Genomic DNA, 27,135 nt, shown 5'->3' on the forward strand with positions numbered 1-27,135 from the left:
GTGACCGAACACCGGTGAGCGAGTGAATGTAGTGAATCAGTGAGTGCTGGAACAGCAGTCACCCTGACTGCTTGACTCTGGATATTATCAAGTGAAGTGACATAGTAACTGGATAGTGTTTGCCTGAGTTATGCTCTGCAAATTTCGGCATCACTCAAAATGAGCACCTAGAGGAAACGTGGCCTGGATAACAACTCGTTCCACGGATTTTGGAGTGTCGCATAAACCAGGAAGCGGATCTCTGCCATTAACTGCCCTATCTATCTTGGGCGGAATCATTACCGGGGGTTTATGTTTTCACTTTGGGATTGTGGAGCAGAAATTGAACCAGGACCAGTCCAGATCTCGCCTGTGTGAGCTGGCACACACGGCAGATAATGCGCTTTAGCTCCCTGTCAATTTATAGACGAATCGTAGAAGGCGTGTTTTGAAGGTGTGCCCGTGATGCCGTACCATGCCCAGGTGAAATGATAACAAGAATTACTTCCTTTTTTACTTCTCCCAATTGTATAACGATTGTGCTGTCATATCATATTATGAGCCAAACAATCCGTTCGGACCACTCACAGAGCAGTGCTCAAGAACCACAGTGCACGGAAGCAGACATTCCAGAATTACTTCTGAGATCCATTCAAATGACCCGAATTAAATTAAGTTGCATTTCCCTTACATTTACCATAATTTAATAAGCAGCTAAGGCGATATCCCACTTATGGTACTGTCAGAAACGATTTATCCAATTCATGTTGCTTCACAATTAACCTGTGTGATGTATTTGAGTGAAATGTATAATTTGTCAGTGTATTGTGATTGTTGTTTGGTATTGTTATTGCCACAATCCGTCCCAATTCTTCCCAGGAACCGACCTCATCGTTTCATCTCCATACTCTGCCGCCTCTTGCTCCGTGACGGCCTTCACATGTGCTTGCTGACAGCACTTCCCCCAACAGCTTGCATAGCTATAGGGAGGATCTTTGTATATGTAAGTATTTAGAGTATTATGCACAAATACCGGGGGTGGTTTAACATTGGGCCCCCCTTTGCAAATCGCCCTGACCCAGCCTGGTGAAGTATGGTCAAACAACCCTCTTAACCAACATGGTGGTGGGGCTCACCTTCATCCATCAGTCGATTGACCAAGGGATGGTCAATTATTATGCATGGACAAATGGCCCCACCCACTCTGTGGCATGCATTCCGAATTGTCCCAAGCACCAACCCGTTCCCCGTCAATCCATTTTTAGCTTTAGCCTAGATTTATATTCTCGGGAAATGATCATGAAATGCGTGTGTCTATTCCTGTGAGTATGCTGGGATATATTAATACCGCACGGTGCGTGCCACAGTGACTCGGGCCTGCGCTGGACAACATTTCCGTGGCAGGTGCATGCATGACGGATAATTGAACGGTCGATTGCTTTCTGTGCAATCCAAGCTGCCTCTCTCTGGCTGGGGGCAAGTGGGGGGGGGGGGGCTCCCGAATCGCCCTCCGCCCCCACCTCCAACGCCTGTGACGCTCACACAAGGAGTCTCGCCCGAGGGGATGTCTATCACAGAGACGACGCAAGGCGTTCTTGTGACTTCGCATGCACATGTACATGGACAATGATGCACGTGAGTAGACGGCTCACGTGCAGTTGTTACATCATAAGACCGTTTTAGTAGATGGCGTATGGAGGTCTTCGTTCCGCAGGCGATCGATCATTGATTATGCAGCGGGGAATTCCGGAAGACATTTATGAAATAAAAGATAGGCATGAATGATCATATGAAGGAATGTCTTTTAAATATCATGACTTTCGTAACTGTATCTGAGCACAATTAAAACCGGAGGCATCGGGGAATGGATGCGCTCGCCAGCGGACTATGACTCCAGCGACATTGTGGATGCATTGCCCTCCTCTCAGGGCAAATGCCTCATAAAGTGCCGAACAATCCGACCACATCGTGTACAATAACTATAAGCAACACAGGAGAATCAATCAACTAAACAACTCATTGCTAGCGAGGTATGTTCATCGTGAAAACCGTCTTGAATAACTACACAGGCGTGATTCTTTTTTTGAAATGGACGTTAAATTAGCAGATATTACTGTGGGTTGGTCAAGCGGTGGAGCACCCAGTTTCTACCTCTCTGCACCTGAGACAAAAATAATTCAGAGAAAAGCAACTACCCCCACCACCCCTCGAGTGGCTCTGGGTCATCTACGCATGGTTATCTCTCCTCCGTCACTCGGTGTGTTTTTGCATCACCGAGGCGCGGTGGTACAGTACACCGTGTCAATATTACCCTTCGCTTTCTATTCATAGCCCTCCTCCGTCTCCCTCTCCGAGCCCTCTGATCTCACAGCAGCACTGTCTCCCGACAGTGACCGACAAATTGTCAAATCGCCAGGTGTAAACAAAATAAAAGAGTAGGGTTGTTAAAATCAGTAAAATGTATTAAAAAACTGGCAAAAAATGTATTGTCAATTTCTCTCCGATTAAAATGTTTTCTAGAGCAATGAATGGACACACTGTACAGTTATACATATTTCTTTACTGGGAAACGAGAACAAAATGTACCACGTAGTGGCTTAGGCCGACGTACGTACGGTTTGCAAGTCCACAGTGCCAATCAGTGCATTCATCATGAATATTCCACTGGAATCGATTAACTGCTCCTGACTTTCTGAAAACGGTTACCAGTTTGCCCGTTACCGCGTAACAAGCCTAACACCAAGCAATGTCGTCTTGCCCTGCCCATGTGCTTGCCCGTGCATCACCCAGCTGGCACAAGGGCTGATTTGTTCCATTGTTTGTCTTCGGTGTGCCTTGCGTGACAGCGCGACACGAGCCTGCCGCCTCTCCATCTTTCTTGATCTCTCTTTTCGTTCATGTGAGTTATCTTCTCCATGTGGTGACATCTACACTTTTGGGATGTAATAGTACCTTTAGTCTTTTCATTGCAAAAGCTCCTCGTTATAAAGCTCATTATACTGCCTCAAAACTCGTATACCATTCATTGTATGAAAGAGGCCCTGCTTCTACTCATTGATGTTATTCAATGAAGGTCACGTGTACAACCCTTTTATTAATCCACTGCTGGAAGAGGGCCTCCCGATACCGTGTGGGACATGGGAGTTGTTTTCCCAGACCTCACCACTCGAGTCGGTGCAGGTTGGTGAAGGAGAGCAGTGTCGACCTTTCGCTGCACTTCCGAAGGGCATCCTGCAAGTGGTACGACGGCTGTGGAAATATAGTTCGGGTCATCGACCAGGATGGACTCGGCTGGAACGAAGTCTCGGGTGTGGAGGACTTGAAAGCCACAGACGAGATGACTGTCGTGTTCTCTTACTGTTCCAGCATCCATCACCGCCTCTCAGTGCCGCAAGAGTGGCAGAGTCAACGCGTCACCCTGCGGCAGTGTCAGAGTAAACGCGTCACCCTGCACCAAGTATAATTCTGTGGTGCAGGGGTTACACACGTTCTGCATTTTGATACTATTTGGATCAAAAATATATACTGTTTAATATCCACGTTATGAAAAAACAAATGTTTGTGACTGCACAATGATGTAAATATCTGCTCTGACAAGTGGAACAACCAACATGGCCGAGTGCTCTCCCACAGGAAGTATTGTGTGTCCCCACCTACAAACATGTGTGCCTCCATACTCTTTGTACTCCTGGGGTTTGATTAGGAATTACGAGTTGGGGGGGGAGTGGTTAGGTTTAAGGTTATGACATGGGGTTATGATTAATGATTAATAGTTGCAGATAGGGTCTAGGATTAAAGTTAATGGTTAGGAAATGGGATTGGGTTTTCGAGTAAAGGTAAGTGTTAACGCTTGGATTGGGCACCTACATTGCTTGGGACAAAAAACTAAATACATGATATGAAAAAGTAAAACTATCATCACGGTAGGTGTCCACTGCACATCTCATAATTTGTTTCCACTTAAGTCTTGTGACAAAATGCTCAAGTAGTGCACATCTTTCTGGCAGCAATCTCTAATGTCGGAAAGCCATTCTATGTTAGGTCTTCCCCTCTTTTCGGTTCCTTGCAATTTTCCGAGTCACACACTTTGATTTCCTGTTGTTGTCCATCCTACATATGTGTCCAAATAGTGCCAGGTTCCTTCTCCTCACTGCCTGCATCAGGTTTTTTTCTATGTGCAACTCTTAAATACGCCTATATTGGGGTTTATGTGCAGTATTCTTCTGTAGCAATACATTTGAATTGCAATATCTAATCTCTGTCGGTCTTTTTCAATGTCCAAGTCTCGCAGGCATATAAAGCAGTACTGAACACGCATGTTCTTAAGATGTTCAGTTTGGTCTTATAGCTGATTTGCTAGCTTCTCCAGATGTTATGGAATCCTGCCATTATTCCGATTGCCTTTGCGATCCTCGCTCGCGTGTCTTTCGTGCATAGTAAAACTATCAGGATAGTAAAACTACTTTATACTGAAAGAAAACTGAGCAGTTATTTGACAAATACATTTGGAAAGTTATAAAACCATCTTTTAGTTTAAAATGCATGGTTATAGATGGATATGAAAATATATATTACTCTGTTGGAAACATATAAGGGGTTACACATATTCTAAAAATAAAACTATTCCAAAAATATTTACAAATATATTCCCAAACATTGGGTCCTACTCAGAACGGATATTTCTTCAGGGGGGAACAAATATTCCCATGCGTTCAAGTCGATTTGGTCTAAAGACAAATTTTCATCAGGATTCATCGTCAAACATCATCACTATCCTCCCAACATTCCGAGGTTCCACAACCATCACTTTGCTTCTCGCCATCACCAACTCGCACTGACCAGCACGGTGAAGTATGGTAAAAAACAACCACCATGACCAACATGGTTGTGGAGAGGGCGATGGCAGAAGGGCTACAAATGTTGAATTCACATCTCATTCCAAGTGCCCCCACTTACACATCGCATCCAATACCATTAAAAAATGTCCCTAATTTATACACCCTGCTCTTCTCTATTTACAAATGAAAAGCTGAGCAAGAGCGGCAGACAATGCAGGCTTATTATGCGAGTCATGAAGCAGTATCACCTCTGAATGGAAACCAGCGCTTCCTATTTGGGCTTGCGCATGAGCGCAATGCGCGCCATTGTGCGCCAAATGTGCGTGGGCGGGATCGACACGCGACACGTGTTGCTGAGCATTGTATTTCACTACATCCACACCTCCCCTCCGCGTCACACCGACACTCAAGCCACCAGCACACTGAACCCACCCATGTGCCGGCAATCTAATCATCATCGTCAATATCTCTCCGAAAAAAATAGTTGTAAAGAAATTCGTTTTAAAGCTAGATTTAAAAGTTTCTAGCTCCAGTGGCATCCTAATGTCGGAAGGAAAGCGTTCCAGAGGGCCGTAGAAGCGCACGATGCAATGAAGTGGCCCATCCGGTGTGTTTGTTTGCCTTATGCAATGGCACCATTGTCTTCGTGTCTCTACCCTGTGTTACCCAAAGGCCGTGCTAAGCAATTAATGTCCAGATTAGTGCTGTGAGCTCATAATCAGATTCTGCCCTGGACTTGGCCTTGCTTGCGTGCGCAAAAGGCGACTTCAGCAGCAGGACATGAGCAAGCTGTGCCGCCCAATGACAGTGTAGGATTTGACTGCCCTGGGTGTCTTCGTGAGACTGGGGAACAGCGGCGCATTGGTTAGTGCACCGTGCTTGGAACCCAGCGACATCAGTTTGATTCGAGACCGTTATCAGAACCATTCTTTGGCCTCCCCTAGGTCGACTCAGCTTTAAATGTGTACCTGTTATGGAATGTAATAGCACTGTATACAAAGGTAGCTGAGCGTGGTGCTGACCACAACACCCCATTGTGTGCCCTTCCGGCCTTCATAGGTACCGACTCACAGCACTTGCCCCAACAGTCTATGTAGGCTTTTGAGGATGTATTTGTGACTGCGTGTCTTTGTGTGTGCTTATGTATGACTGGGTGTGTGTCTCGATGTGATTCTTTGTATGTGTGACTGTTTGTGTGTGAGTGGGAGGGTAGCGGTTAGCGCTCTGCAATACAAACCCGGCGACCCAAGTTGAATTCCGCCAAGACCAATGACAATTATCTGAACCGGTCATAGACCTCCTCTAGGTCGACTCAACCTCAAATGAGTACATTACCTGGTGTGGTGTATAAACATCACCACTGGGAGACAAAGGCGGCCCGGCGTGATGTTGTCCACCCATCCCCTCGTGTGCCTTTGTAGGTGCTCGCTAACAGCACTTGCCCCAACAGTCTGTTATAGGTTATACGGGGGATCTTTGTCTTTGTGCGTGCTTCTGTATGACTGCGTCTTTGTGTACCTTTGTGTGACTGTGTATATCTGTGCTTGTCTTTGAGTGTATGTGACTGTTTATATGTATGGTTGTCTATTTTCAGTTGAGCATTTATTTGCCTATTTGATTGGGCCAATTTATCTTTGTGTGCGTGTGCATCAGTGCATGGTGTAAACACTAAAATGCATTCAGTAGGAAACATTATTGTGATCCAATGGGTTTCTCCCACTGAATTCTCAATAAACAATAAGACCACCTTTGACTCTACAGAGCCTCTTCTACAATCATTAATAGGTTGGCTTCTGAGTAACACTCGCCCCAAGTGGTTATGCAGTATTGTCTGAGGCTAACCCTCACCCTTGTCCATGGTGCTGAAGGTGGCCTGTTCACAATACCCAGACTATGTGGATTCATAGAGCGGTGCCTAAATATGACTGCATCTCAAGACACTGCACAGAAATAGTGGGCATATTTATTGTATACGAGCTTTACTTCCCGGCTTCGCCCGAGACTTGGATTCTTGTCTTTGATTAATACACGACCTACGCGGAGGGTGCGGGGGTGCGTGACGTCAGCAGGCACACTGCGTAACGCTTACGCATGCGGGTAACATCACAGATGTGACGTCACCGCTCACTTGCCGTGCAAAATATATCCATTATTGCGCCCCCCCCTCCAAATACAAAAGTCGTTTTATACTTTTCGCATTGTGTACAGTATGTAAGCTAGATTTGAAGCTTTCGTGACTGCAATGATTCATATTCTTCGGCAGCACTCAACTCAACCCAATAAGTCTCTATGGTTAAGGACATGGTACTATCTCCTGATGACATCCTCGTCAGCTTTGATGTAGTATCTTTGTTCACCAAAGTCCCTGTACCGGACACCCTAACAATAATTGGGGACTTAGTTCAACATGGATTGAATTCTGATGTACCTGCGCTGGTCTGCCTCACCAACACTTATTTTACCTGGAATGGCACCTTCTACAAACAGAATGAGGGTACCCCTATGGGCTCCCCCTTTTCACCAGTTATAGCCAACATGTTCATGGAAAAGTTTGAATCAGACGCCATCCAGACATCCACCCTGCGTCCTTCCTTGTGGAAGAGGTATGTGGACGACACTTTCGTCATCTGGCCACATGGCCTCCAAGCATTGAACCACTTCTTGGACCACATCAATTCTAGACACCCATCCATCAGATTCACCATGGAAGTGGAGAAAGACGGTAAACTACCATTCTTGGATATTCTGTTTGAGAGGAGGCCTGACGGATCCTTGGGACATTCTGTCTACAGGAAAGCCACCCACACAGATTCCTACTTGAAACCGGATTCCCACCACCACCCATCTCAAAAGAATTATCTCATCAAAACGCTATACCACAGAGCCCATGGCATTGCTGACCAACACCACCTGGCCGGTGAATTAAGACATGTACATCGGGCCCTCAGGATTAACGGATACTCTGACCGCACTATCCGCCAAGCTGTCTCACCCACCATACAGAAACAGCCACATGAAACTCCGACCAAAACTATCACGTTGCCATACATAGCAGGCGTGACCAAAAAGATCTCCAAAATTCTAAACAAACATAAGATCCAAGTCCGATTCAGTACAGTGCATAAAATCCGTGATTTGATTCCATCTGTGAAGGATGTCGTTCCTGACTTACAGTATCCTGGAGTCTACAAATTGAGTTGCATTTGTGGTGATTGCTACATTGGGGAAACGAAACGTCATGTTTCTGATCGTGTCCGCGAGCACAAGTCAGATCTGAAACACGGCAGAACTGATTCTTCAGCCGTTGCCCATCATTGCTACAACTCGGTGGGCTCTCATGAAATTGTATTTTCCGAGACCAAGGTTCTCTGAAAACCTCCTGGCTACCATCAAAGGTTTGTACACGAAGCCATACAAATATACAAACACAGACATAATTTCAACCGTGATGACGGTTACAAACTGAGTAATCATTGGAAAGATGTGATTAACCATGCAAAAAAGATTTAACTACACTTATTTGCCAATCTTATTTGACAGACAACCATTACTGTTTAACCATGTTTAGTTGTGGTCTTCTTATTACAGGTTGAGTCACAAACCGCACCTCTCCATAACAAAGGCTCAGCCTCTGTTATGCAGTCTATTCTTAGTCTCAAACCTCACCTTACCATATTAATAATAAGTATGCGGCCCTTGCCCCACCACCTTCTCCAACCATTATATAAACGCAGTGGTAACTCCTGCAATCTCTCATTTACTTGATACAGCTGTCGTGGCTGTGACGGTACCACCTGAAGACGGAAGCTTGTGTTGCCTCCGAAACGTCGTGATTTTTATTTTTATTTTATTTTACTTTTTAATGTTTTTACCTACGTGACTTTACCGAAAAAACCTAAGAATAGTATGTAAACTACCCGCATGCCATATTTCAAGTTGGTTGCATGTCGGGAAGTATGCTAAACATTTCGAACAGACACACATATTCACAAATTTCTCTTTTATGTATATAGATATAGAGAGTGTGGCAGTCTTAGGCAGTGGTAAAAAGGAAGGTCTTGAACCTGGATTTTAACAGCAGCGGGGAGTCCATAGCGCAGATTTCTGGTGGAAAAAAATTAAAGATGATAGGGTGTTATTAATGTTGTTAATTTATCCATAAATGTCTCACTGAGTCTCATGACTCTTTTTCAGAAGGGTCTTGCGATTGAATAGTTGTCAATTTTCTACAAAGATCTTGCATTGGGGCTGTACGTGCAGCATCGGGGATTGTTGTTTTATATTTCTACCTACGTGACTTTACCGAAAGAACCAAAGAGTATGGATTCCTGCAGTCACGAAAGCTTCAAATCAAGATTGTTGGTCTTCTTTGTATGTATTTGATAACACTGATGCCTTTTAAAAACCCAGGAAAGCCTAAGTCTCAAGGAGGGTCCTGCATGGGAATGGTATAGATTGAATAGATTTGCAAATGTCGTCCATGTCATGTGTTTGCTATGTTGATATGTCAATCGATACATGTGCAAATTAGATGTTTTATCTCAAGGGATTTTACAGGTGAAATATTTTATTTAAAAAATAATGTCGCAAGTTCCACTCAAAGCACCACTGCACAGATGGACTCAAGAACCTATTTACTGTACCGCCGTGGCTGGGAACTTCGCTGCAGTCCAGTTAGTGAACTTGAAAGTTTCACAAATCTCTCTGTAATCCACCAACCTTCACCTCCAAAAGGATCAGCCACCACGCCCAACTCAAATAAACCAATTACCCTAGATTATCTCTAAACCTAATAAAAAATATTCACCGAAATAGCAAAGGTGCCAAAGCACATGTAACAAAAACTCAACACATCAATCAATAACATGAAGGCCTTAAAATATTTCAAATGTAATAGACGACGTTTTGGGAAATTACCCTTTTTTTGCACTTCAAAAGGCAGAGATGCAGTGAAAAAAGTGGGAGTCTGCACGGTACACCAAGGGGCACTAATAAAACGTTTTTTTTCGTAATGTTTCTCGATGAACATTGGTAAATTGGCATGTGGACAGTTAGCCATGAATAAATATTGAGTAACATAAAACCTTAAAAAAAAAATCGAAACTGCCTGCTAACTAGAATTACCACTCGTGGCGGGGGCTTTGCGGGAAGGCCGGTTGACTTTTGCTTTGGGAGACGAAGGCGGCGGGTGCTGCGTGAAGGTTACTTCGGTCCCGCACCTTTCCGCGGGGGGTGGCGGAGCGGCGCATGAGTGGCGCAAGATGAGCGTGTGCTTGTGGCTTCTCATCCATCCATTAACAAGCTCGTAAGCTCCTAATCCTATCAGCGTAATCCCGCCCGAGCCCACGTCTAAATGTATTGCTTACTGCCCGTCATGGGGGCCACCGCATTGGCACAGCCGCAACCGCGTTGTCAACCCCGTTTCTTCCTTGCTCATCCTATCTCCCAATATCCTACTCCGAGTCGAGTCCACTCATTCAGTGGCTCACCCCGCCCCAGCTTGTCTAATGATCCACTCGTTCACTCTCCTGCTTAGCCACTTAGCAAAATTCATTCTCGTCTACTCATCCTTTCCTTCCTCATCCACTCGAACACTCCTCTGCTCGTCCACTCAACCGTGCTTCTCTTTCTATCATCCCCTCATTCACTCTCCCGCTCGTCCACTCCACCACTGTATTGCTCATCCACACACTCACTCAACCACTCTTTTGCTTTGCCATCTACTAACTCCTCCCTATTAACCGAATGAGACTAAGAGGCAACTGAAGGGACCTCAGAAGTAGTTCTGAATCCAAACTGCAATGCATTATTTTCCTCCAGAGGCTGTTCTCTAATGCCGAATGCTGTTACAGTGTGAGTTACAAATGGAAAGTGTTTAATTTTTAGTTTAGATTATTTGTTTAACCAGGTGAGGACTCTCGAGACCAGCATTAGTCTCATTTGCAAGAGTGAACTGGATTCACCAAAATGACATTACAATGATAGCAGCCGTAAATATTAAACTTGGAAACAAATATATAATAAATAAAAATGCTTTCCAGAACATTAATCATCATCAGTTTACACAAATGAACAGATCAAAAGACCCAAAAAATATATTGGCCAGAAAAAATCTGCACGATGAAACTCATAATACATGAAGAAGAGTATCCAGCTCTACGTAAATACCACACCGTGCGATACCATTGCGCCGTCTCAGTTCGGATGAAGGAGCAACATGAACTTCCATGTTAGTGTGCAAAGCAGCATTGGGAGATGCAGATCTAGAATTACTCTGAGAGGCAGAAGCATGAACACATGGATTAGAGAACATACGCAAGTTAGAGACATAACGCAAATGAAGAAAAGTCGGCTTGTGTAGGACACGTCACTAGAAGGGATGATGGCCGGTGGTCGAGACTTGACAGAGTGGCAGTCAAAGGAGATATTGCGCTCAGGAGCACGTCTCACAGAGTGAGAAATGATATCAGCTCGTACGCAGGCATTAGATGGATTGTGCATCATAGGGTCGTGACAGATGATGACTTGGGCAGGCCTTTATCCAGCAGTGGAGAGATCATGGTTGATGATGATTGATGGTGATGTTGATGCGCTTGGCTCCTCTACCAGTAGAGGACAGAGTGTTTGATGGGTTGAGCACTCATTTGAAGGTCAGACCCCATGCTTTTATGATGAACCACCACTGACAGGCATTGACGTTAACCAAGTATGCCAGGATATGGGACCAATACCAGGCTCTCTCTGAAGCTCAATTACAACCAATTTCTGCCACTAATACAGATGCCAATTCTCGCGGCTGTCCGGGTACTGTATTCGGCATCTATATTTTGGAATCGGCGTGTTTATTCGACATCTGTAATCAAGATTTGGTATCTGTATTCGGTTTGTACTGAGCTCTGGTACCGACATTGTGTTGAACTGTATTACGGTGCGCTGTAACATTTTGAAAGGCCTAGGTTGACCGAGAAATACATCCAGGGTTTCGTCTACAGTGGAAAAGGTGGCGACCTTAGCGCAGGCCTAGTAATGCTCACTGGCACACAAAGACAAATATTTCCCATATAGCCTCTAATAGATTGCTGAGCCAAGTGCTGTTAGCGAGCACCGATGTATGTGTAGAGACGGTAATAGGTTCACTATGATGTGTGCGCCATCTAAGATCACAAGCCCGGAATTGGGTGTCTCGGCCTCTCTCTGGCACCGGCGTAGGTAGGGCAGGGAAGTGGGCCCTAGAGGACGTGGTCCCGTTGATGGGTAGAGAGAGGACGCATGAGGACGTGACCGTTGGGTGAACCCGGGAGGGCACGTGACCGGCACAGGATAGCAAGGCGGCCCAAAAGGGGGCTTGAGGGACACGTGACACTGACTCCAGATCCTTCGGGAAAGATCCAGAGGGGGGCGTGGCTGGAGGCAGAGCGAGGCCACGCTCGGCAGCATAAGAGGGTTGGCCGGAGAGCAATCGCGGCTGTATTGGAGAATCAACTCGCCGTACCCCTTCTCTTCGGTCTTCGGTTATCAGTCGTTGGTCTTTGGTGGCGAGTCGTCACGCCCGGCATCGAGGGTCAGGCAGATGTTGCTGACCTGACCCGGTTATATAGCTACCCTGTTAAAGTGGCCGAGAGTACGTTATGTAGTGACCCTGTTGGGGTCTAGATAGCTACGTTGAACGTTAGGGAGTTACCCGGTTTGGGTTGTTAAATAAACGTGGTGCCTCCGACTTCCAGTGTGTGTGCCTCCATCGATTACACTACATATGTATGTATGTTGAACTTCTTTTGCACCGTATTTAGCCAACAGGGCTAATCGTAGGTGCGGGGGAAGGACAGCAAACTAAACACAACAAGCACTCGGCAACACCTTCTCTCCTCATCCATGCTCATCGCTCTGAATCACTCGCGTGCCCTCTACTCTGAGACATCACACTCAAGTGACCTTCTCCGCCACTGCTAATGAATCCGATCACGTTTTCCATCCTACTCCGACCCTCCGCTTGCAGCGTCGGAAGGGGGAGTGGGCTGGAGGTAGCTGGAGGAGGCTGCTGAAAGCTCAGCTCCCCCTTCTAAATTCCTAACATAGCATTGTCCTGAAGTTTGTTTAACATTGCCTGGGTCATGGCCCCCACCCCCATACGATTTCATTTGGCTCCTCTCCTTTACATAAGTAACAAAATAATTATGACAATACATATCCTTTTCACATGTGTGCCTACACGTAAACATGTTTTGCACATCCCATCAACCACAGGGACTTCTGGGAATTAAAATTTTCAGCACCTATGTATGTATGTTGGACTTCTACGATTCAACACGAGAAAACTCTGGACTGGTTTTGACATTCACTATCTTCTGGATTTTGATCGTAATTGTGCAAAACTTTTAAGTGTGTTATCCCCTCTCCGGGTTCTCCGGTTTCCTCCCACATGAAGCCAAACACTCATCCATGGAGATGGCCCAACATCTCAATGTAGAAGGACCCTGCTGAGTCTTGAGGCCTTTCTGCGTAAGTTTTATTTTTTCAGCAGCATCGTTATTAATTACCGCAAGATGCAATTTCAAGTTCGTCAATCAAGACAATAATTTTAGTTCTCTGCAAGCAAGTGAATTGATTATTTTCATTTATCTGACCCCTCACCCACCCCAAATTCACTCTGCTCTCACCCTAAACAATACAGAAGGGGTCACAAGGATAACCTTGCAGAGCCACAGCTCGGTTCATGACCAGGTGCAAAGTCGTGATACAGGCCAGGGACATATGAGTGCCGTGCCACTCACCAAATACCCATCGGGTCTCATATTCCAACTCTCATTGCCTTTTGTTAGAATGCTTACCCACCCATCCAGACCATCTAAACCCTGCTTGGATGATCCGAGTTCATTAATCTTCAGTTATATCTGCCAATTATTTCAGAGTGTGTGTATGTGAGAAAGAGTGTATGGGGAGCAGTGGTGTAGGAGTTAGCGCACTGTACTATGAACCCGCGACTCGAGTTTGATTCCCACTCACGGCCACCAACACCAGCGACGATTATCTGAACCGGTCCTGGGCCTCCCTTTCGGTAGACTCAGTCTCAAAATGAGTACCTGGTGTGGTGTGTGAACATTGCCACTGGGGAGACAAAGATGGTCGGGTGTGGTGCTTTCCACCCACCCCCTCGTGTACCGTGGCAGTTTTCATAAGTGCTCGCGAACAGCACTTGCCTCAAAAGTCTGTTAGGGCTATGAGGAGGATCTTTTTTCTTTGAGATAGTGGAGAGTGAGCAAAGACAAAAATACCTGTGTAATACGAGAGTTCATCGACGAGCGCCGATCAGTGGATAGGCTCCGCCGCTTGGGCCATCACCCAATTAAAGGGTTGGGCCGAGGTTAGGGGCAGAGCTCAAAAGGCTCGGGGGAAGTAACCATCTCGAAGGTTCGTGAGGGAGAGTGGCTGTAGGCGGGGATTGGTGACGTAGGCCAGGGGATATAAGGGGAAGCGGAAGAGAGCTCGGGGTCAGTGTGTGGAGTCAGAGAGCGGGACCACATCGCTCGCCACGTGGCGGGCCGGAGGCTTCCTCCCAGCGCACCGCCTGTCAGCGGCGCGCGGGAGCGGGAGAGGTTGAGAGAGAGAGGGGACGCGAGTAACCCCCAGCCGTACGGAACGGAGTGCAGCCGTGCCAGAGAGAGAGAGAGCAGAGCTGTCCAGCTGTGAAAGAAATAATAAAGACAAAGACACAAGCCCAGATCGTCGTCGCAGTGGTTTATTTCACCTGTATAACCTACACAGCTATGAATGCGACGACCCGAGTTTGATTCCCGCTCAGGGCCAATATTAGTGACGAATATCTGAACCGGTTCTGGGCATCCCCTAGGCCGACTTAGGCACAATAGCTGTCTGATGGAGTGCGTAAACATCAACACTGGAGAGACAAAGGCAGCCGGACATATTACTAGCCACCTTCCATGTCATGTGCCATGACGACCTTCGTAGATACATACACACTGCTACAGGTGCTCGTTTAGTCAAGTATTTTTTACCTTCAAATACTTTTATTTTTATACGTGGAGAGACAAATATGGCAAGAGGGAAAATGATCTGCTTTTTATTTTATTGCTTAAATTCTCTACAATAACGCTAATGATTGATTTAGGGACTTGGTCGGCTTAAGAGAGGCGCAGGGCCAGTTCTGATATCATTTGCCACTCACTGCCAGCCGTGGTTGGGAGTGAAACGCAGATATCTGGGTTTGGTGGCAAAATGCGCGAATTATGGGGTAACCGCTCATGTAATCCGTGCTTACGAACAGCACTCGCCTCAACGGTCTGTGAAAGGCTCTATGTGGGATATTGGTATTTTATTCAGGTAGCTGTGGCACAGCGCTTCGGATACTGTGCTGCAAAACTCGCACCTCCGATTAGCACTTGGCTAAATACGGTGCGAAAGAAGTTCAACATACATACAAACCTAGTCACTCGAGTTCAATTCCCAGCTATGTGTTTGTGTCTTTGTGTTTCTTAGTGTGTGCGTCTTTGAGTCTGTCACTATGTGGCTTAGTCTTAATATTTGTTGCGTGTCTTTGTGTATGTTTCAGTATTTCTGTTTATGTCTGTGTCTTTGAACAGTCTGTTAAATGCTATATGGTGTATCTTTGTCCCTTGAGGAGAGTGAGCTGTCGTTGATTTAAATTAAACTCATGTAGGGAAGCGCGGCAGAGGTGGCATCGCTCGGGCAGCAAGCCAGCAGGCACACGGCACACTGCGGGCAGGTGTTTGTCATGGGCATGTCTCCTCCTGTGTAGCATTCACACAGTGTCCTTTGCCAGCCAGCCCTCCCCCATCACCCATTCCACACTAACCCAAGACCAATCAAGCCTGGACCAAAACAGTTGTACACAAGAATGACTCACACACGGCATGCAAGCAGTGGTGGAGCTTAGTGGATGTGCACCCTGGTGCAAGGAGATAATTTAAAGTTTGTGATTTCAGACAAATATTTGGCCATAAAATTGAATATTTTAGAATAATAAAATTAGCAATAATAATCACAATTCAACAATTATTTAGCAAAATGTGTTGATACGATTATCGTGGATCTTTTTTTGCGATATATCAGAGTATTGCCATACCGCAGTGACCCTAATATCTGGGATTAACCCAGCACAGGCAGGAATTCCATTCTGTTTTTTTTTATCAGTGTGAATGTAACATTGCGTTTTTGCGACAGCCTGAACTCAACATCTTGCGTCAAAAAACACAAATCCTCTCTCTCGCTGGAGGCCTCTATAAAACGAGCTGCTGTATAACTGCGGTCCTGTTGGAGCCCTGCTTTTTAGTCCCGGTCGGGATGTCGCCGTTGGCGTGGCAGGGATGGAGAGGCAGAGGGAGCCAGGCGCCATGATGAAAGATGCAAGATCGGTTGTTTGGCAAATTCCTGTGACACGGCGAGCGTCCCTGAGCCTTGCTGTGCATTCTTCCCATCAAACAAACCTTCGACGATGTCAGCGTTATTATAGCCACACTCGCATGTGATTATAAATATCTGAGGAGACAGACCAGGTGTTCCACCACATGTGAGATAGGGTTGCCACCTCTGAAGAGCAAAAACTTAGCATTGAAAGAAGAATATCCCACAATACCAGGAGACGGCAGAATAACGTGTAAATACGTTTTGTTGAGTGGTGTATTGTTACATAACTGATAAAAAAAATATTTCATGTCCCAGTAAAGTTGATAGATTTCTCAGGCCAGCAACCACCTCATCAATGAGAGGATGATCCTGGGAAAACCAGGACAGGTGACAACCCATCACGATAAGACAGGCGCATTCCACTTCTCGTTCCCTAAGACCATACCTCCCTGAACGTGTCCGATCTCATCAGATCTCAGAAGCTAAGCAGGTTCAAGCCTGGTTAGTAAATTGATGGTCACTGGTTGTTAATTCACCACTGTTAATGCAGGTCGGTCTGTAGAATAGAGATGACACTGGTGCAGGGCAGAACGAGGAGAGAGAGACTGAAGGGGAGATGGAAGGATGCGGTTAAACGAGATATGAGGCGAGTCTATGTGTCTGGAGAAATAAAATCTAAGCAGCCAACTTCATGAAACAAACAAATAATCAGACAAAACAGCCTCCTTCCCATATTTGTCCCTCGACATGAATGTTTTTTATTTACACATCTCGGTCGCGTTATGGCTTCGAAGAGGAATGCAGGTTGTCGTGTGAGACTTGTTAACGAGCCATTCTGTGACGAAATAATTAAGCGACATAACAGTGGATACATGCGGGAGCAGCTCTCCGTGTTAATCCTCATGAATATTTCCGTGTGAGTTAAGCAGCGCTCTCCCTGGTGCCGTGTCTCGCGCGCCGCTGCCGTTTATCTCGTTTTTGCGAGCGAAACGTCGGGTGTCACTTCTCATTATCCCAGTTAGGGCAAAATCATCCTCCACTTTCTGCATCGTCAGTCTAAGGATTCAGCCAGCGGGGTAGCTATCGAGTGTGCAGGCAGTGTAGACATTACAGAACGACTTTTGAGGTAACATCTGCACTCGGGACTTGTCAAGGAACCCACCGTTTAACACGTAGCAGGCTTTCGCGACCAATATCATCCATAATTGAGGTTTTTGGATTAGATCGTGTAACTATATAAATGTGCCGTTAAAACCCACCACCACCCGACACAGCCAACTCGTAAGGGTTGTGATGTACACAGAACATGCCAATTCGTCACTAGTATAGCACACCGGTGTGTTGGAGAGCCAAGCGGTAGACCGGCGTGATCAGTGAACCAGTGCCCTTGGACGCATCAGTCCACTGTGTGCTCTGCTCATGAAAACGTTGCACTCCCTTCATTCTGGACATTCATTTTCCAATAAATCATTTATTATAAATATTACTTTATAATAAATATTTTAGCCCCCCAAAGTACATATCTCACCCACCAACTATGCACCTCTCCATCGCCAACCCAAGAGACACCGGGAGATCTCATAGTCCCGAGGCCACTGAAATTAGTGCCGCGCATATATATGTGGATGCTTTTGTGTTGTACTTAACGCTAACGCGTTAATGCTCTCACACGTGTAATTCATCGTCAGGATTACGTGGAACTCCGGATTATTTTGCCTCCAATCGGCACGGATGTCTGGGATTAATTATCCTTCCCAAAGCGAGGGTTTGTGAGCTGGGTGGTGGTGGAGAGGGTAACAGCCAAGAGGATCATGCCCCCTTGCACGGATCTGAGTTTGTGCCTTTGCAATAATGCGTCGCGAAAGACCAAATCACCACACACGCGCGCCGCTTGATCTCGCCGAATCTCAGACGCTAAGCAGGTTGAGACTGGTTAATACTTGTATATAAGTTTTCGTGGAATTATCAGATGGCCAGGAGAGGGCAGTACAGTAAACGGGTTAATGAACCTATCTGTTTTGAGCTTTAAGCGTTAACCCCTCTTATGTGTGATGGGGTTTCTCTTGGTTCTTCAGTTTCCTCCCATGTGAAGCCAAACTCCCATGAATGAGACTGTCCAAAAACCGCAATGTAGCAGGATGATCTTCAAAAAGACTGGTTGTGCTGGGTAAATAGAGAGTCTGTCGTGGGTAAATGAAGAGTCTGGTTGTCCTGGGTAAATAGAGAGTCTGGTTGTCCTGGGTAAATGAAGAGTCTGGTTGTCCTTGGTAAATAGAGAGTCTGGTTGTCCTGGGTAAATGAAGAGTCTGGTTGTCCTGGGTAAATGGAGAGTCTGGTTGTCCTGGGTAAATGAAGAGTCTGGTTGTCCTGGGTAAATGAAGAGTCTGGTTGTCCTGGGTAAATAAAGCGTCTGTCCTGGGTAAATGAAGCGTCTGGTTGTCCTGGGTAAATGAAGAGTTTGGTTGTCCTGGGTAAATGGAGAGTCTGGTTGTCCTGGGTAAATAGAGAGTCTGGTTGTCCTGGGTAAATGAAGAGTCTGGTTGTCCTGGGTAAATGAAGAGTCTGGTTGTCCTGGGTAAATAAAGCGTCTGTCCTGGGTAAATGAAGCGTCTGGTTGTCCTGGGTAAATGAAGAGTTTGGTTGTCCTGGGTAAATGGAGAGTCTGGTTGTCCTGGGTAAATAAAGCGTCTGTCCTGGGTAAATGAAGCGTCTGGTTGTCCTGGGTAAATGAAGAGTCTGGTTGTCCTGGGTAAATGAAGAGTCTGGTTGTCCTGGGTAAATAAAGCGTCTGTCCTGGGTAAATGAAGCGTCTGGTTGTCCTGGGTAAATGAAGAGTCTGGTTGTCCTGGGTAAATGAAGAGTCTGGTTGTCCTGGGTAAATGAAGAGTTTGGTTGTCCTGGGTAAATAAAGCGTCTGTCCTGGGTAAATGAAGCGTCTGGTTGTCCTGGGTAAATGAAGAGTCTGGTTGTCCTGGGTAAATGAAGCGTCTGGTTGTCCTGGGTAAATGAAGAGTTTGGTTGTCCTGGGTAAATGGAGAGTCTGGTTGTCCTGGGTAAATAAAGCGTCTGTCCTGGGTAAATGAAGCGTCTGGTTGTCCTGGGTAAATGAAGAGTCTGGTTGTCCTGGGTAAATGAAGAGTCTGGTTGTCCTGGGTAAATAAAGCGTCTGTCCTGGGTAAATGAAGCGTCTGGTTGTCCTGGGTAAATGAAGAGTTTGGTTGTCCTGGGTAAATGAAGAGTCTGGTTGTCCTGGGTAAATAAAGCGTCTGTCCTGGGTAAATGAAGCGTCTGGTTGTCCTGGGTAAATGAAGAGTCTGGTTGTCCTGGGTAAATAAAGCGTCTGTCCTGGGTAAATGAAGCGTCTGGTTGTCCTGGGTAAATGAAGAGTTTGGTTGTCCTGGGTAAATAAAGCGTCTGTCCTGGGTAAATGAAGCGTCTGGTTGTCCTGGGTAAATGAAGAGTTTGGTTGTCCTGGGTAAATAAAGAGTCTGTCCTGGGTAAATGAAGCGTCTGGTTGTCCTGGGTAAATGAAGAGTCTGGTTGTCCTGGGTAAATGGAGAGTCTGGTTGTCCTGGGTAAATGGAGAGTCTGGTTGTCCTGGGTAAATGAAGAGTCTGGTTGTCCTGGGTAAATGAAGCGTCTGGTTGTCCTGGGTAAATAAAGCGTCTGTCCTGGGTAAATGAAGCGTCTGGTTGTCCTGGGTAAATGAAGCGTCTGGTTGTCCTGGGTAAATAAAGAGTCTGTCCTGGGTAAATGAAGCGTCTGGTTGTCCTGGGTAAATAAAGAGTCTGTCCTGGGTAAATGAAGCGTCTGGTTGTCCTGGGTAAATGAAGCGTCTGGTTGTCCTGGGTAAATGAAGAGTCTGGTTGTCCTGGGTAAATGGAGAGTCTGGTTGTCCTGGGTAAATGAAGAGTCTGGTTGTCCTGGGTAAATGAAGAGTCTGGTTGTCCTGGGTAAATAAAGCGTCTGTCCTGGGTAAATGAAGCGTCTGGTTGTCCTGGGTAAATGAAGAGTCTGGTTTTCCTGGGTAAATAAAGCGTCTGTCCTGGGTAAATGAAGCGTCTGGTTGTCCTGGGTAAATGAAGAGTTTGGTTGTCCTGGGTAAATAAAGCGTCTGTCCTGGGTAAATGAAGCGTCTGGTTGTCCTGGGTAAATGAAGAGTTTGGTTGTCCTGGGTAAATAAAGAGTCTGTCCTGGGTAAATGAAGCGTCTGGTTGTCCTGGGTAAATAGAGAGTCTGTCCTGGGCAAATGAAGAGTTTGGTTATCCTGGGTAAATGGAGAGTCTGGTTGTCCTGGGTAAATGAAGAGTCTGGTTGTCCTGGGTAAATAGAGAGTCTGGTTGTCCTAGGTAAATGAAGCGTCTGGTTGTCCTGGGTAAATAGAGAGTCTGGTTGTCCTGGGTAAATGAAGAGTTTGGTTGTCCTAGGTAAATGAAGCGTCTGGTTGTCCTAGGTAAATGAAGCGTCTGGTTGTCCTGGGTAAATGAAGAGTTTGGTTGTCCTGGGTAAATGGAGAGTCTGGTTGTCCTGGGTAAATGGAGAGTATGGTTGTCCTGGGTAAATAAAGAGTCTGTCCTGGGTAAATGAAGCGTCTGGTTGTCCTGGGTAAATGAAGAGTTTGGTTGTCCTGGGTAAATGGAGAGTCTGGTTGTCCTGGGTAAATGGAGAGTATGGTTGTCCTGGGTAAAGAGAGAGTCTGTCCTGGGCAAATGAAGAGTTTGGTTATCCTGGGTAAATGGAGAGTCTGGTTGTCCTGGGTAAATGAAGAGTCTGGTTGTCCTGGGTAAATAGAGAGTCTGGTTGTCCTAGGTAAATGAAGCGTCTGGTTGTCCTGGGTAAATAGAGAGTCTGGTTGTCCTGGGTAAATGAAGAGTTTGGTTGTCCTAGGTAAATGAAGCGTCTGGTTGTCCTAGGTAAATGAAGCGTCTGGTTGTCCTGGGTAAATGAAGAGTTTGGTTGTCCTGGGTAAATGGAGAGTCTGGTTGTCCTGGGTAAATGGAGAGTATGGTTGTCCTGGGTAAATAAAGAGTCTGTCCTGGGTAAATGAAGCGTCTGGTTGTCCTGGGTAAATAGAGAGTCTGTCCTGGGCAAATGAAGAGTTTGGTTATCCTGGGTAAATGGAGAGTCTGGTTGTCCTGGGTAAATGAAGAGTCTGGTTGTCCTGGGTAAATAGAGAGTCTGGTTGTCCTGGGTAAATAGAGAGTCTGGTTGTCCTAGGTAAATGAAGCGTCTGGTTGTCCTGGGTAAATGAAGAGTTTGGTTGTCCTGGGTAAATGGAGAGTCTGGTTGTCCTGGGTAAATGAAGAGTCTGGTTGTCCTGGGTAAATGAAGAGTCTGGTTGTCCTGGGTAAATAGAGAGTCTGGTTGTCCTGGGTAAATGAAGAGTCTGGTTGTCCTGGGTAAATAGAGAGTCTGGTTGTCCTAGGTAAATGAAGCGTCTGTCCTGGGTAAATGAAGAGTTTGGTTGTCCTGGGTAAATGAAGAGTTTGGTTGTCCTGGGTAAATGAAGAGTCTGGTTGTCCTGGGTAAATAGAGAGTCTGGTTGTCCTAGGTAAATGAAGCGTCTGTCCTGGGTAAATGAAGCGTCTGGTTGTCCTGGGTAAATGAAGAGTTTGGTTGTCCTGGGTAAATGAAGAGTCTGGTTGTCCTGGGTAAATAGAGAGTCTGGTTGTCCTAGGTAAATGAAGCGTCTGTCCTGGGTAAATGAAGAGTTTGGTTGTCCTGGGTAAATGAAGAGTTTGGTTGTCCTGGGTAAATGAAGAGTCTGGTTGTCCTGGGTAAATAGAGAGTCTGGTTGTCCTAGGTAAATGAAGCGTCTGTCCTGGGTAAATGGAGAGTCTGGTTGTCCTGGGTAAATGAAGAGTTTGGTTGTCCTGGGAAAATAGAGAGTCTGTCCTGGGTAAATGAAGCATCTGGTTGTCCTGGGTAAATGAAGAGTTTGGTTGTCCTGGCTAAATAGAGAGTCTGTCCTGGGTAAATGAAGCGTCTGGTTGTCCTGGGTAAATAGAGAGTCTGTCCTGGGTAAATGAAGCATCTGGTTGTCCTGGGTAAATGAAGAGTTTGGTTGTCCTGGGTAAATAAATGGCGATATAACTGAGTGACAGTTCAAGGAAGGAATGTGCTCAAGAGACCATCTACCGCAGAGATGGAGCAAATGAATCAGCTCATAATCAGGTGTTGGGTGAATAGTTGCATGAATTGTTGTGTTATGGATGGGGATGGCTTCGGGATACCTTCATACAGAAGTGCATTGATTATGGCTGTTGATGGTTATTGGGTCTGAGCCCCCCTGGATCATGCCCTGCTCTGGGAATACTGACCAGTGCATAGAGTGCACAGGCAGCAGTGGAGGGCAGGGAGTGGTGAGCAATAGACAACAACAATCCCAGAAAATAGGGAGGTATGAGCCAATTTACTAAATTTTTACAGGAACGAGCATGAGTATTTATGTAGGGGTGGAGTGGTGGCAGAGCGGTTAGCGCACTGTGCTGTGAACACAGCTACCTGAGTTGAATTCGCGACCGCGGCTAACATCAGTGGCAAGTGATATCGGAACTGACCTTGTACCTCCCTTGTTCACCTACTCCTTCCCTAACCTTGACCAACCCCCACGAATCAAATGAATATGATGCAATTACTTTTGGTTCGAATTTCTATTTGCTTTATTGCTATTCTTTAGTTTCAATATTTTTCCATTTGGTCATCCAGGTCACTCTTCGAAATTGGACTTTTCCTCGTCTCTTGAGTTGCCACCTGGTTAAACAAAGACATTTGACTCGACTTGGCTTGAAAAGGCTACCTAGCAGCGGATTGACAAAGTGGTGAATATTATTAACAAATGCTATGTTTGTTTATAAAGAGAACATTTAAAATGTAATACGCTATCGGCTACTTATGTTAACACAGCAACACTCAGTGCAGTGACACTCTAGCCGAGGTGGGGGGGGGTGTAAACGTCATCCAATGCTGGGATTTATTCTGCGTTGCATCGCCTCGGCTACAGCTCCTCAACGAGGAAGGCACCACTTTAAATCGACTTGATATCTACGGTGTCTCTTCATCAACGCGCCCCAGCCCTTATGTCCTCTCCACTCGTGACACTGCTGAACTAAAGTGGTGGCGGTCGAGTTTCAGCACAGGTGAGGGCCAAGAGATTTTTTTTTAAATCTAAAATCCTAACATATAACTTGACATGTTGTGCTTGGAGAAGGACATGAATGTGAAATAATTAGTTGTGTACTGCACTAAAATGCAATTTCAATTCGTATAGCGTCTAAATGCAACTGCGTGTCAAGATGCTTCACAGAAAATATGAAGGTAATACAGGTGAACAGAGATCATAATCTATCAATACAAACATCAGCAAAAAAAGAAAATTGTAATGAACGTTATGACAGTAAAATACGGACATGAAATACCCATAATAAAAACCCTAAAATGCTTATCAAATTGCCAAGGCCATTGCCAAATCGACGATTATGCAAGCTCAAAGGCACGTGTGCACATAGGCACGTGTGGACACCGACAACTTGGAGACAGCGCAAGATCAGCTGTCGGATCAGCCCATCATATCTCTGGAAGATGATACAATAAGTACCGCTCTATAGGATATGTCGAGCTTCTCACTGTGAGAGTTCGCAAAGGAAATAACTTCACATGGCAATGTGACATGGAAATGTAATTGGAACTTAATTAAGGCATGTCAAATTTAAAGAAATACCCATTACACCAGGCACATGGATTAGCCCATGGCTGATCCGAGTCAAGTTCATCACGACCCTAGCGAGCACTCGCGATGGACTCTGCAGGCATTTGAAGATACCAGCGGAAAATGTACCAAGTGGTGACTTAGCTAATCAAAGTCGAGTGTGGTACTGGACGTGTGCGGGGAAGGCGGCCTCGTTCTGTAAAGAGTGTGATGAGGCGCAGAGGAGCGCACTAGCTGCGTGTTCTGGATAATCTACGCAGGAGGATAAACCCCCTAATCCGCGACCCCCCCCCCCCCCCAATCAGCACGCACAGCTGCACACGCAAGCGGAGCCTATAGACAAAAATTACACTTCACTCGGGTTACCCCCCACGCCACGTCCATACCCAATTATGCACGTCCGTGGGGTATTCAAATATACAGAAACATACGATCGTATACACATACGGGCACATACATTTCCGCACGCACTATGTACGTATACATATGTTAATACATGTACTGTAAATACGTATACACACACTGACATACGTTTGCACATAGCAATAATCGCTTTAATATACAGCCATATAAATATAGCAATGCACTCAGGCGGGTCGTGTGGCTCGAACCTTGCCCGAGTGGCCGTTCCATCCCCACTGTCGATGTTTACTCACCGCCACGCACGGCACCCGGTCATCGTTTCAGGACCTCGCCCAGCAGTGGGGTGACAACAGCGCTGTACATGTGCACTTTTTTATTTCACATTATGTATACAATTCCGTTTTAAATCCGATTAGAGCATTCCAGACGCCAGCCTGCAGATAACCAGGTGAATTAGCATTTACAGAGCGCAAGCAGGGATATGGGGACACCTTGGACGCTGCTTGAGTGGAGGAAGTGCTTTTGTGTGTTACGTGGAGTAACGGATACGCGAGGGAGGTGTGTTGCTTGCTTATTTATCTTGCTGATTGAAAGTCAGAGCTGTGCGTGTACTTGGACGTGCACGCGCCCTGCAACATCACTTCCCATCCCCGACTCAACCCCCACCACCCCAACCCTCGCTTTAGTTGATGGCTGAATTATGCTGGTCCGTCACCTCGCACGTTTCAGTAGAGAGGTGGTGCGGTGGTTAGCGCATGGCGCTACGAATCCCGGTACCTGAGTGCGATTAATTGTATTCCCCAGCACGGCTAGCATCAGTGGAGAGAAATCTGAACTGGTCTTGGGCCTCTTCCAGGTCGACTGAGCCTCGCACGAATACCCATTGGGGAATGCACGTGCGTGAGGTGTGTGTGTAAGAAGGTGTTGGAGACACTTCTGCAGAACCTGTAATGCATTACTAAGGGATGGCACCTTTCTCTCAGCCCCCAAAAAACAAAGCACCTGCCTGGGCATGGTGTGTTATCGAATGCTCCACCCCCTCCACTCCTCATGTGTGATGGGGCAGTTATGGAGAGAGTGGAGCAGTTTCCATACCTCCGCAATGTGCTTATGACCAACTCCAGTTTGGCAGCAGAAATTTCACTCCGAATCATTTGAGTGGCATTGTCTTTTTATCAGCCTCGTGACGCGGAAATGGAAGCTACCTGGGCGATCACTCCATACGAAACTCCAGCTCTCGGCCACAGTTATGCCCTCCCTTATCTAGGCTTGCAAACGTGCAGCCCTTTAAAGGAACATCTGCGCCGGTTTGCAACATTCAGGCTCGCCTCCTTACTATCCATCCTGGGTTTCACGAGGCTAGATTTTGTGAGGTCACAGATCCTTGAGAAATCCGGACACAAGTGACCTTCTTTGTTCCCTCGATTGAAACGCACCCTAAAAGGAAATATATTTCAGGATATGCCCAACCATTATCCAAAATGCAACTCAACCTGAAAGCCATCCCGAAAGAAGAATACCAGAGATGCTTCGACAAATGGCAGGACTGCTAGAATCGCTATCGTGTTCGAACAGGAGGAAACTACTTTGAAGGATATACACTTGATTAGTTATGTTGTTCTTAAGGTTTGTCTCGATAAAAGTAGTGCCGGTACTTTTTGATCAACCCTCGTATGTACAGAATATGCACGTGGATGTATATGTTTGTGTAACGCCATGAACTTACCTGCACTAGCGGACATACGTCAGTATGGGGTGATATGTGGGCCACCGAGGTTCCCCAAGAGGGGGGCTGGGGGAATATTCTAGGATCCCCTGGAACACTCTGGAAGGGAGGCGTGGCCAGGGGCGGAGAGACCCTAGGAGGTGTATAAAATCCGGACCCATGCACGGGTTCGGCAGTCGTCCTCAAGCCGAAGACTGAAGACCGGGCTTCGAGTAGGACCCTGGGACCCCCAGACCCGCTGTCCTTCTAAGGCGCGGGACTGAGGTGGGACAGTGGTCGGACCCTGGGTACCCCCAGACACGACGTCCTTGTAAGGGCCGGGACGAAGTGGACCAGTGTCCGGGACCCGAGGACCTTGGCTGGGTCGGGTGAGGATAGCCTCCCCTAGGGCCTCTAGCCGGAGGGCTGAGTGTAGAGTGGTCCCCAGTGTTCGGAGGCACGATAGCCCGGAGGCCATACCTCCCCAGGTAGCAGGTGTAAGGGGCCGCTACCACTTTGTAGTAGGGGCCTTGTATTGAGTTATTTGTTAAATTAAACTGTTGCCACAAGTGTAGTGACAGAGAAAGGTCACTACTGTGTCGGCCCGTACGAAGGCTGGGGGCCCCAAGGGGGTGCCTGGGGGGTCACGTGGTGGAGGGATCCGGACCCTCCCAGAGGTGGGGGAAGTGAGGCGTGTCCTGGGAAGGGAGGCGTGGCCTGAAGAGAGCCAGCCACGCCGGGGCGGAGCCAGCCACGCCAAACCAAATATAAGCGTGGTGTGAACGCAGAGCGAGGCTGCTGTTGTACTGGACTACAAGGTGAAGACATCATTGGTCGTCAAGTCCCGAGTCGTCGTCCTGGGCCAGGCAGGCTGTTGCCTGCCTGGTCCAGTCTGTGTCGTGTTCCAGAGTGTTAGTGAGTTGAGGAAGGTGGTCACCACCTCATGTAGAGTGTTATATTATTTACCGTTTAATAAATAGTGTTGCCTCCAAGTTGCGTGTGTGTGCACCTAATTCGAACCTACTACACAAGTACCAGCTCTCCCTCGTCTTTGGGCTCACTACATTTGTATTGCATGTGTATGGTGCCAGGCTTTCATTAAAAACATTCAGGGTTCGATTTCCGACCAGAGATAACAGCGGTATGTGAACCTGTCCGAT

The 27,135-nt window shown here is 46.5% G+C and overlaps 1 protein-coding gene across 1 annotated transcript in view; it reads right to left on the minus strand.

Annotated features, from left to right (window-relative positions):
• Positions 1 to 27,135, minus strand: part of LOC144717976 (potassium voltage-gated channel subfamily B member 1-like) — a 103,888-nt gene that overhangs the window by 65,692 nt on the left and 11,061 nt on the right. The window lies entirely within an intron of this gene.

This window comes from Lampetra planeri, chromosome 4 (genome assembly GCF_965212315.1).
Source record: "Lampetra planeri chromosome 4, kcLamPlan1.2.h2, whole genome shotgun sequence".
NCBI lineage: Eukaryota > Metazoa > Chordata > Hyperoartia > Petromyzontiformes > Petromyzontidae > Lampetra > Lampetra planeri.